The 12,361-nt window shown below is 43.7% G+C and overlaps 1 protein-coding gene across 2 annotated transcripts in view; it reads right to left on the reverse strand.

The window, feature by feature from the left end:
- egr1 (early growth response 1) overlaps positions 1-12,361 on the reverse strand; it is a 77,781-nt gene that overhangs the window by 41,138 nt on the left and 24,282 nt on the right. Inside the window, exons 1-2 of one of the 2 annotated variants that reach the window (XM_046030077.1) lie at positions 10,734-10,848; positions 9,832-9,925 (exon numbers count right to left, since the gene is read on the reverse strand). The gene's annotated coding sequence lies outside the window, so the exon portion shown is untranslated. Of the gene's footprint in view, positions 1-9,831; positions 9,926-10,733; positions 10,849-12,361 lie in introns of those variants that run through there. The other variant, XM_046030076.1, reaches the window with a different exon arrangement.

The raw sequence follows: 12,361 nt of genomic DNA on the forward strand, positions 1-12,361 counted from the left end.
GAACCGTGACGGCAGGCCGGCATCCTCAACAGCTGACGAAACTGACCGTAAACAGGTGACATGATCACGTGATCTCCAGCTGCGGTGAGCGGTCAATCGCTGGTCAGACAGCACAGTAACAATCAGTAGTAGCGCCGCCAGAAACTTTGGGCCCCATGACAAAAAATCTAATTGGGCCCCCTCTGCGCAGCTTTGTCACCACATCTCTAGGACCAAACTGTCCCATCAAAAGCTTTACATAACTGTAATTAAAGGCTTGCAACTGTCTTGTTTCTTGTAGTTCAATACTAGTACCAGCACAATATTTACTGCTGGTGATTTTTACATGCAAGTCTGCATTCAGTATGCAGTTTACTATTTCATGCAAGATTAAAAGCCTCCATAAAAATGTCCTTAAGGCAATCTTTTACAGTCTCAATGTGTTTTTATAGTAAAATGAACTGTCATTTAATGGCCATAATTAAATCTAAATGAACTTATCAAACTGGATTATTTTAATATTGTCTGTAAATTACATGCAGGCTGAGGTAAGCTACTCACTGTTTCCAACGGTCCAGCATCCAGTACAGACAGGAGGTTGTTTTTATTTTATTTCATAATGAACATAATGTGAAATTGTGTTTGAAATTCTGTCATTAATAAACATTTCATTTTCTTTTTTGTTATGGTAAAAAGAGCAACAGAGACAGAGAAATCCTCACAGACTCCCTGGAATAATGCTAACTGGCATGTCATTAACACAGTGCTCACCTTCTTCACTGGGACGGGGAGGGTTACACTTATGGGGAGACAGGGGTGCTGCTGACTCATCTGTTGTTAAGTCTGCTAAAATTGGCAGGGAAAATGATTTAATATGAATTTCTTGCTAAACGTTTCCATGCACTGATTAAATGTTGATGAAATGTAGGCTAACACTAGTCTGTAGCTAGGTAGCTTATTTCACTGTGGACATTAAGCCGACAGCTTAACACCACTCACAGACTAAAGGCTACCACTTTTCTTGGTAGAAAAACTGGGTTACAGAGTGACATCCTTTCCTTTATCTTTCCTCTCTCTCTTTCCTCTCTTTCCTTTTTGAAAATCAGATTTTGGTTTACTAGGCAACATTGTGATCACTGTATTTCTCAAGTATATCCAGCTGCAGCCCGCAGACAAACATGACGGAAGTTGACGGAAGTCGAACTTTCAAATATGGTTTGTCCCAGAAGACACCGCGCACAAAACGTGATGACGTTATCTCGGGTCACGTACAGGATAGATCCTAATGCAAACCGTTTTATTCTTTAGAAGTCAACAACAGAACTTTAAATACACTTCTGAGAAGTTTTTAGGCAAGAAACCAACTGTATAGATTTCGAATATCGGCAGTTTTACGAAAATTGGCGGCGAATCGCAAATGTGTTCAAACGTCGGAGTTGAGAACCTCCACAAGTGCCGACCATGGTGCCCACGGGTGTTATACTATATACAGTCTATGGTGTTATATAGCTGCAGTAACACAGCAACACAATGGAGGTTAACCCTATCACCGCTGTAACAATAACTTTAGGCACATACCCTGTGATGGTTTGGGTAAGAGGAATATCAGGATGTCCGCGGGGTCTTAAAAAGTCTTAAAAGGTAATAAATCAATTTTGCGAAAATTAAGGCCATTAAAAAGTATTAAAAAGTCTTAATTGCCATTTAACAAGGTATTAAATTTTGAAGATATTTTTTTCAATATGAAAATCCTGTTTTTCCAAAAGTTTGTTTGCTAAAAGTGTAGGTGAACCTATTTATTTATAATGCATAGCCAAAAATACTAGACAGGCACAGAGCGACTGTGATTCCTTTCTGTAACGTTTTTTCACTCTTAAACGCTCCCAAAAATAGATCTGTGTGAACCGGAAAATGATTTCCGAATATAACCGACCGTAATCTCCCACCCTGCCGGATCCGCAATGTTAATTGTCCAAAACATAGTCGTAACTCAAGGAGCATGTGGGTTTGGCTAATGTTAGCCGGCTATTTAGCTAAATCGGTGCCTTTTCATAAAGCCAATGCTCTCGTCAGTATCACTTTTTGTGAACAAATCAATCACAGCCTAGATGGAGCGGGATTAAAAAAGAAGCTTGATGTGCTGCAACAACCTTTATAAATGTTGAACTCAATGTTCTGCATAAACGGTTATGATTATTGACGAGTTAGTAGCCTGCCCAAAATCAAGGTTAGAGACTATCATGTAGCCTAGAGTATTTTTCTTGCACAAAGTTAATGATTAAAAAACAACCCCAAACGGAAGCAGCTGTAATTTGAATTAATATTATACTAGTGGTAAGTTATATACTATTATATGAAATTATATTGAATATAGTAACATAATGAATAGGCCTATATTAATATCAAACTTTTAGTTTACTATTAAATTAACAATATACTTTCAATTTAATATTATACTAATATAGTCATTTAGACTAGTTCCTCCTCCAGGTTGTGCTTGTGCTACACCGCCTACACTACTTACGTTATTCATCACTCAATTTTATTCTCTTCATCTTTGTTCATTCTGGCCTATTTGAATTTTGTTGTATTGATCAAGTGGACGGTGAAAGTTATCACACATATCATTGCAGGCAAGCTCACATTATATATTTTTAAACAACTAAAACACAAAATCACACTGTGGTTCACATGATTTGCTGTAATACTGCGTACATACATGTCATAGTTTATGTAAGACAGTTGCTTTTCGCAGGAAATCTGACCAGTTTAGTTTGCTTTAAGCAGTGTGGTGTGGTGACTAACACATGTATTCTCCTATGGGCTTACTGTAGCTGTATGCGCTCACTGCTAAGACCGCTCAGTACTACAAACCTGTATACTTGACTTGTCCTGACTCGACTAGGCTGCTGATGATACCAGCTCTTGTATTGTCCTTGACACTTCCCATACATGTTAAATTGCAGCCAGTACGCCAAAGAATACTGAAAAGACCTCTTAGGGAGATTCAGGGGCTCGCCAGATTTGTTCCTGTACCAGAGTCAGACAGTAGAGTTAATGTAAAGTAAGTGCCTGCTAGGTCAGGTTAGAAATTTGGGTAGGGTTAAAAATAAGTATAAGTATAAATAAGTACAAAGTGCAAATTTCGCAAACATAAAATAAATGTACAAATTTAATAGGGGGTGGGGTAAGGGAGTGGCCCTGTACGATTGACTGCTCCTTTACTTTCCTTGACTACTATTCCTGCTGGCTGCGGAGTTTGTTGAGACTCACTGCTATAGTTTGGTTGATATTTAATTATCTGTTTTCTTCCACCTTTATTGCCAAAACATGCACGTACAACACACCTCTGACACAGTCATCGGAAGATGAAGATGGGGTTTTTGGATTAATGAGCAGCAGACCACGATCCACCCGGCCCAAACAACCGGACCAGGCACCATGGCGGGTGCGGTGATTGTACAGAGGAGAGGAAAGAGAGCCAGGAGAGGAACAATGCTGGCCCAGCTTGGACTTAATTCTGCTTCTAAAGAGCCAGTCTAGACAAAATGGTATGCATATTGACCAGACAACAGAATTCAGAGACTGTTGTGACCACATTGTTTCACAGACCGGCCCTATCAACATCCCGGATCAAGCACTTAATATTTCATCTTCACAATAAACAGTCTGACATTTGGGAAACAGAGTCCATCTTGACTGCATTTGTGCACCAAGCATCATCAATGTAACACACACTTCCTCTCGTCTTGCCAGAGTCTTGTGCATGCGGAACATGGACCACCAGCCAAGTGCTTGATCTGGGATGTTGATGGGGCAGGTCTCTGTAATGATGTGGGCACAACAGTCTCTGAATTCCGTTGTCATGCAAGACTCGGCAAGATGAGAGGAAGTGTGTTTTACTTTCATATTATCATGTGGTTGGTGCTGTTTACATTAACCCCAGATGCAAATTCTTTTGTTTTTACCCCCATTCACCATGAGCTAAACTCAACAGGGTGTCCGCGGGGTCTTAAAAAGTCTTAAAAGGTAATAAATCAATTTTGCGAAAATTAAGACCATTAAAAAGTATTAAAAAGTCTTAATCGCCATTAAACAAGGTATTAAATTTTTAAGATATTTTTTTCAATGTGAAAATCCTGTTTGTCCAAAAGTTTGTTTGCTAAAAGTGTAGATGAACGTATTATTTATAATGCATAGCCAAAAATACTAGACAGGCAGTGAGTAGCGACTGTGTGATTCGTTTCTGTAACATTAGATGCAGCGATCTTCCGTGCGCCTATTTTCTTAAAAGCTCCAAAAAATAGATCAATGCGAACCGGAAAAAGATTTACGTATACAACCGACTGTAATCTCCCACCCCGCCTGACATGCAATGTTAATCGTCCAAAACATAGTCGGAGTGGCGATCAGGAGTAACGGGCTTAACCCGGTTGGCCAGTCGCTCTGTGGCCACCTGAACACCCCCGTTTCCCTGTGCCAGTGTTTCCCCGGCATCCTCCTCTCCCTCCACTCCAGTCCCTCAACCCCCTTTTTCCCTAAATAAACCTCCTTCGCTCAGACTGCTGCGTTTGGGTCCTCTCTGTCCCCACACCACACCACCCTCGTAACAGAACGATCAAGCCACCCATGGACCCAGCAGACTTAAGAGCGGAGAGGGACATGTTCCTGGATGTCTTGGCCGAGCTGTGGTCTACGTGGCAGTTGGCATCTGACCACGAATCCCGCCAAGCTGCCCTCATACAGGCTCACTGGGAGATAGCCGCAAGGCCATGGCTGCAGCGTCGGCTGCCTAAGTGGGCAAGACATTTTGTAAACTCCAGCCCTCTGCCGTTCCAGCCTTTTCCCCGGCCTGCTAGCGCCCCCAGCCTCCAGCCTATCCCTCCTGATCCCCAACCGGCTAGCCCCCAGTTTGGTCCAGGTCCGCCCGCCTGCCCTTCCTGGCTCCCTTGCTTTGCCCTCAAGCTGCCCAGCTCCGTCCTCGGGCTGCCCGCCTGCCCTTCCTGGATCCCCAGCTCTGTCCTCGGGCTGCCCACCGGACCTCCCTGGCTCCCCTGCTTCGCCCTCGAGCTGCCCAGCTCTGTCCTCAGGCTGTCCGCCGGACCTCCCTGGCTCCCCTGCTTCGCTCTCGAGCTGCCCAGCTCTGTCCTCAGGCTGTCCGCCGGACCTCCCTGGCTCCCCTGCTTTGCCCTTGAGCTGCCCCCTGAACTCCCTGGCTCCCCTGGTCCGCCCGCCCGAACCCTCAGGTCCCTCTGCTCCGCCCTCGGGACGTCCGCCCGAACCCTCTGGTCCCTCTGCTCCGCTCTCGGGACGTCCGCCCGAACCCTGAGGTCCCTCTGCTCCGCCCTTGGGACGTCCGCCCGAACCCTCTGGTCCCTCTGCTCCGCCCTCGGGACGTCCGCCCGAACCCCCTGGCCCCTCTGCCTCCGCCCTCAGGAGCCCCTGGTCTCCCAGCTCCTCCCTCTGGCACCCCATCTGAACTCCCTGGCCCCCCAGCTCTGCCCTCTGGATATCTGTCTGTACTCCCTGGCCCCCCAGCTCTGCCCTCTGGCCCCCCGCCTGAACTCCCTGGTTCCCCAGCTCTACCCTCTGGCACCCAGTCCAGCCCTAGTTCTTCAGTTCAGCCCTGCCCGTTCACCTAACCCTTCCCAGTCCTGAAGCCCTCCCTGAATTCCCTGTGTTTTGTTTCGGACCCCCACCAGCCGGACCCCAGTGCGACTTCCTCCCCCCGACGTTCGTCTGCCAAGCCACGCCTAGTCCAGTGGGAAGGCCGCCGGGAGACGTCCGTTGAGGAGGGGGCCCTGTTGTGGTGGCAGCCCGGCTGACAGTGAGTGTCCTGGTTTTTTTCTCCTTTTTATCAATTATTGTGCTTTTTCATTGGTTTTCTGTTCCCTGCCTGCCTCCCTGTGTTTTCTCCCCTGTGTGTGTGCTCTCTCTCCCTCTGCTCCTGAGCCCAGCCAACGACCCGCACCTGCACCTCATCAGCCACCTCGTCAGCCTGCCACACCTGCCAGTAGTCAACCTCATCCCTGCCTGTATTTCAACCCCGGTTCTCCACACCACTTTTGCTTAATCGTCGTTGCTCCATACCCGGTGTCACCTCTGTGTTCAGGCTCTCGTGTTTCTTGTTTTCTCACATTTTCCCTGTGCTTAGTCTCCGTTATCTCTAACCCTGTCTCTCCGTCTGTTTCCCTCCCAGGTTCACTCACCCTCGTCCTCCATTCAGTCGGCTGGGCTCGTCCTCCGGACCTCTCCTCTTCGGGCTTCCCCCACGGCGTCCTCCCAGTTCTCCCTTGCATCCTCCCTTCCTCGGCCCCAGTGTTCCCCGGCTCCCTGGTTCCCATCCCGTCGGTTTCCCTGTGCCAGTGTTTCCCCGGCATCCTCCTCTCCCTCCAGTCCCTCAACCCCCTTTTTCCCTAAATAAACCTCCTTCGCTCAGAGTGCTGCGTTTGGGTCCTCTCTGTCCCCACACCACCCTCGTAACAGGAGACTATCATGTAGCCTAGAGTATTTTTCTTGCACAAAGTTAATGAATAAAAAACAACCCCAAACTGAAACAGCTGTAATTTGAATTAACATTATACTAGTGGTAAGTTATATACTATTATATTGAATATAGTAACATAATGAATATATTAATATCATACTTAAAGTTTACTATTACATTAACAATACACTTTTAATTTAATGTTATAATATTAGGCTATACTAATATAGTCATTTAGACTAGTTCCTCCTCCAGGTTGTGCTTGTGCTACACCGCCTACACTACTTATTTTATTCATCACTCAGTTTTATTCTCTTCATCTTTGTTTATCCTGGCCTGTTTGAATTTTGTTGTATTGATCAAGTGGACGGTGAAAGTTATCCCCATATCATTGCAGGCAAGCTCACATTATCTAGTTTAAACCAGCTAAAACACAAAATCACACTGTGGTTCACATGATTTTGCTGTAATACTGCGTAAATACACGTCATAGTTTATGTAAGACGGTGGCTTTTCGCAGGAAATCTGACCAGTCCTTCACATAGAAAACAGTTTGCCCATACAGGCTGTTATAGGCAACTGAGAACGTTGGTGAATGCCTCAATTTTTAGGTGGCATTACAACCTGATGACATATAGGCAATAAATATGTTATAAATATACCTAAAATTCCTTGTAAAACCTCAAAAATGTCCCTTTTAAAAGTGTGTGGCTGATTTAATCGGTTAGCTCAAAGTGGCGTGGCAGTCTTAAGATATGTTGAAAAAGTCTTGAAAAGGTCTTAAAAAGGTACTGAATTTTACTTCAAGATTCCTGTATATACCCTGCTCAAAGATCTAAGACTTTTTCTATGTACACAAAATCCTATCGCTCTTAAATATTGTTCTCCAATCTGTCAAAATCTGTGTTAGTGAGCACTTCTCCTTTGCTGAGATACTCCATCCACCTCACAGGTGTGGCATTTCAAGATGCTGATCAGACATCATGGGTATTGCACAGGTGTGCCTTAGGCTGGCCACAATAAAAGGCCACTTGAAAATGTGCATTTCGATCACACAACACAATGCCACAGATGTTGCAAGTTTTGAGGGAGCGTGCAATTGGCATGCTGACTGCAGGAATGTCCACCAGAGCTGTTGACCATGAATTGAATGTTTCTCTACCATAAGCCGTCTCCAAAGGCATTTCAGAGAATTTGGCGGTACATCCATCCGGCCTCACAACCGCAGACCACGTGTAACCACACCAGCCCAGGACTTCCACATCCAGCATCTTCACCTCCAAGATCATCTGAGACCATTTGTTCAGTGTATATATGTATATAAATAAGTGTAGCCTACATATTGGTTTGTTTTATTTTATAAATTACTGTATTTTTATATAGGCCTACATTTAATTATATGTTGTGTGTGTAGCATGAAGGAACAACAATTTTCATTTTTTTATTCAGCCTTGTGCTGTGTAATGACTAATAAACAACCTTGTATATTTAGACATCTCTTAGTGTCTGTCAGTGTTATTAATGCATTTTGAGTTAACTACTCTACTCGAGGTCATTTTGTATTTCTGCCACTGTCATAAGAGTGTAGTAGATTTTTATTTACTTTCTGTAAAAAGAAAGGCAACTTAAAACTCAAACCTCTCAGTACTAGCGTTAAAGTTTAGTTGTACCATCCATCCACTGTTGCTCTCTAATACCATCATCTGACTTCCTCCTTTGATCCCATCTTATTATTACTGCCACTACTGTCACTACAGTGCTTTGTCACTTGAAGGTAAAAATGTTGATTTGGGGCATTTGCTGAAATCTCCAACCCATGGCAAGAAATGGCTCCACTGGTTGTGCACTCACACAGACGTGGTATTGGACACACCGCGAGTGCAGGGAGTCCTTCAATGTCATTGTCACCCTCATTAGATTTACAGTTCACCCTGAGTCACACATGCTTTGTTTTGTTTTATTTTATGGCCTAATTTTGTCTATTACTCTCTGTGGTTTTGTTATCAATTGCAGATCTCCGTAGAGGATGAGAATGAATCTGTACAGTGATTTTATGGTTTATGGACCCATGTTGAAGTTCATGACCTTTCAGTGCTGCAGTTAAATGAAACTCATTAGTGGCCAAATACTCACTAAAGCATGCACTGAGTTAACGTATTTGCCATTTTTTTCGTCAGTGCAGCTTCTTCATGTTGACTTCCTTTAATTAAACCCCAAATTAAAGCATGATTGTCCAGTTTGTAATTGTGCCACAGAAAACTGCTCATGTTCATGAATCATGCATGATTTCTCAAAGATCATGACATCATAAATTAAGTTTAAAGGTGAATTGTTGCCCATGAGGGAATTTTCAGGTTACATGGCATGTTATTTTAGTTTAATTGCCCTTTCTGCACACGCAATGAATCTCAGTTTATAAGCATATCAGCTACAGTTGGTGTGAACTATACAGAGCAGCGTGCAGTTTGAGGGCTCTTCAATCACTAGCTGAATATTAGGCTGCTTAAATGTCCTGTATCTGACATAGTGCCTTTTGACATGCTGCACTTGTGCTACCATTAAGAGATTATTGCGAACATGTGACCTGCTAGTGGATGAGATGCATCCTCGGAAATCTCTTAAATGAACAAACACAGTATAGAGAGCTTTACACAGTCGAATCACTAATATACTCAGGAATGCATGGCCATATCAGCATTTAAAATGCCTTTTATCTTCCTCTCTGCCTTTTGTCTTCCTGTTTCCCGCTCTTCTTCGCATCTTTTAGCTCTGTAACCAAGGCTGTAGCAGACACTTTGCAGGTTGTTTTTCTAGCCTTAATAATGCATAGATGTTGTGGGTGATGTGGCAAAGGCATCTTTGTTCAGGGAGTCCCTGGTGTGACACAAATTGATGGAGATCTATGAGGATCCAGCTTGTTATGAGGGAGCTGGGGCCATTTATGAGTAGGGTGTGGGTGGGGTGGTGTGTAGGGGGGCAGATATAAGGCAGAGGAGAAGGGAGGGGCGCAGCAGGTCACCGAAAACCAGCAGCCACCAACTCTCATTTAAAAAACGATAGAGAGTGACAAAGGTTTGCTTTCATCCGGGGTTGAGGAAAGCAACAGAGAAGCGATCATTATACAACATACGCATACACCCCCACGTGCACACATTCACACAGTTCACTGAATCTGCTAGACTCAGCTCAAACCTTTGTAAATTAAAAGTCTGACCAGAAAAGGCATTTATGTGCAATATGTGCAATAAGAAGGTGTGTGTGGGGGTGGTCTGCTGATTTAATTGGGAATTAATGATGGGGGCAGGGTGAGGCAGGACGTGAGGGCTGGGAGGAGATCCAGAGAGAGGGAGGGGGGAAGGGATTACCTTGCAACAGCATGACGAGTGGGAGAGATTCACTCCAGTCCTCTGGAGGACTGATGGGACAGGTATCTCCCTGGAAACCGCTGCCACACCCTCCCTGTGTGCACACATAGAAAGATGGACTCGCATCATAAAGACTTTTGAACAAGTAAAACATTAAAAGACAGAAACCCCGAGATGAACCCCAAGATTCTCAAAAAGGAGGTGCAGTAAAATGTTGCCCAAACAGTGTAGCTCTTTCGTGTACAAACCTTCGAGTGTCTCTGCAATAAAAAGGTTTTCCCTCTGAGCTGTGGGGATTTATTTGCAGCACTATTGCAAGTCTGTAGGGACTGCTCCACTTTCACCCATAATCTTTCATTTTCATTCGCATCAGAATACATTAATGAGAAATGAGACCATGCCATATACTGTTCATAGTTTCAGAGAAGACTAAATATAGCAGATTTTCTTTCTCTTTCTGTTTTTCTTTCTTTCTTTCTTTCTCTCTTCTCCCTTCGTCTCCGTTTCCACACCATCTCCACTGGTTCCTTTCTCTCATCTATATTTATGTACTCCATATTGAAAAGTTCTTTTGCGTTCAGAGCGAAGCTGTGCGTGGCTCCTCACTGCAATTACTGATTAATTACAGGGAATTAAAGCAATTAGAACTGCAGAGATATACAATTAACGAACACACGCTTCATGACGCCATACACAGGGTGTGCAATCACTAGATTGCAATCCAAATACCTCTCTCTTTTAATCTCTCGCACAGTTTTTCTTTCATTTTCTCGTCCTGCTCACCAGCACTTCCCCAACGTGTACTCCACAAACACACACACACACACACACACACATACACACACAGAGCAGGGTGGGGGCAGGTTTTCCAGTTCATTAGATAGTATTTAATTTGAAAACACCTCTGTGTTGAGGGAGATGTGAGTCCTCCCGGGGGATGAAAGCTGAAGCAGAAGTGGGCGATGAGACAGGGATTCCTCCATCTGTCCCCCTCAGTCCCACAAACTGGAGACGGCAAACAACAGCAGCTCCTCAGCAACCAGGGAAAAAGGAGGTGAAGTGATCTCTGTGATGCAATTTGAGCTGACATTGTTAATATATTGCAATGACAAAAAGAGTCACTTTAACAACAAATCTGTAATCTGAATTCACACAGACAGATAGTGTACATCTTCCCACTACAGAAACTCACCATCAGTAAAAGATGTAAAAGATCTATCATGTTAATAATGTATATTTTGACATTTTGAGAAATATCCTTTTTTGCTCTATTTTTGATAGTTATATAAGGAGATCGCAAGCACTTGTTTACAGAGTCAGTATCAAAGCCTGACTGTGTAACTAGCAACAGGAAAGGGCATTGTCTCTGCAGGGTTGACGAAGTCATGGCAACAGGTAGTTAGTGAGTAACCCATCATATGAATACATCCCACTAACGTTACAATCCACATCATAGTCACACACTGCGGAAAAGACAATCTGATGGCTGCTAGTATGTAGCTCTGTTGCAAATTGGTGAGGTAACAAGCGACCGTAAATCACAGAAGGTCTGACAAATGAATGAAGGCAATTAGGATGCCTCTGGTAATATGTGTGGTTACTATTAGTAACACTATGACAAAAACCTGGTTATGCCATGCTATGAAGTTCTTAAAAATAAAATTAAATTAAATAAATAAAACTAAATGAAACAATTGATAGTCCATAAAAGCAGACGCCATCTTCAGGTCTGTTCAGAAAATCTGTTTCTTTGCTTCTTTACGTCATCTTATTGTTGGACCAAGGGTTGCCTGTTCCTGTGCTTATTTTTTGCTTGTTTTCGTCTTATAAATAAAATTGTACACTTAATTCACACACAGAGACAACTGTGCCATTGCGCTGATTCTTGACTTGTTTTTATAACATACATTTAACAAGTCCTGCTGTGATGCCAGACAGATGCTGGGTGACATAAAACTATAATGCAGCCAACAAATCAACAGCTTCAATAAAGTGTAAAAAAAAAATGTCCTGCAGGTAACGACATCAAAATAACAACAGAGAACAGGCTCCTTTTCTGGTCTGTTCAGATTTGAAAGCCTAGGCCAGAGGTCACTAATAGGCGGACCGCGGTCCCAGCCGCCGTCCTCTCCGGACCGCCGACCTACAGCACATTTATTATTGAGACTTACTACCTCGTGACGGAGCGTTTCTATTTTAACCCGCATTTACTGTACTGGTTTAGAGGACCAGGAAACTCACAGACCAATCGCATGTGCTCCAATCGTCTCATGTGACGCTGCTCAGCCAATCAAATCTGTGCATACCGATGCTTGCGAGTCGAGTCCGCGAGATTCACCAGAGACGTTTTGGAAACACACCCGAATTGAGGAGACGAAAGATAAAAGAGATTTCACATGACTTTTAATCAAGAATGTACAGATATTTACATGCACATTCCTCCCACGGGCAGTTCAAAACCAGAATATCTCATAGATCTCCAATATGCTAGCTGGAGCTCACGTTTCTCACTGAACAACAGAAAGTAGGA

This window comes from Micropterus dolomieu, linkage group LG19 (assembly GCF_021292245.1).
Source record: "Micropterus dolomieu isolate WLL.071019.BEF.003 ecotype Adirondacks linkage group LG19, ASM2129224v1, whole genome shotgun sequence".
In the NCBI taxonomy this organism is placed as follows: Eukaryota; Metazoa; Chordata; class Actinopteri; order Centrarchiformes; family Centrarchidae; genus Micropterus; species Micropterus dolomieu.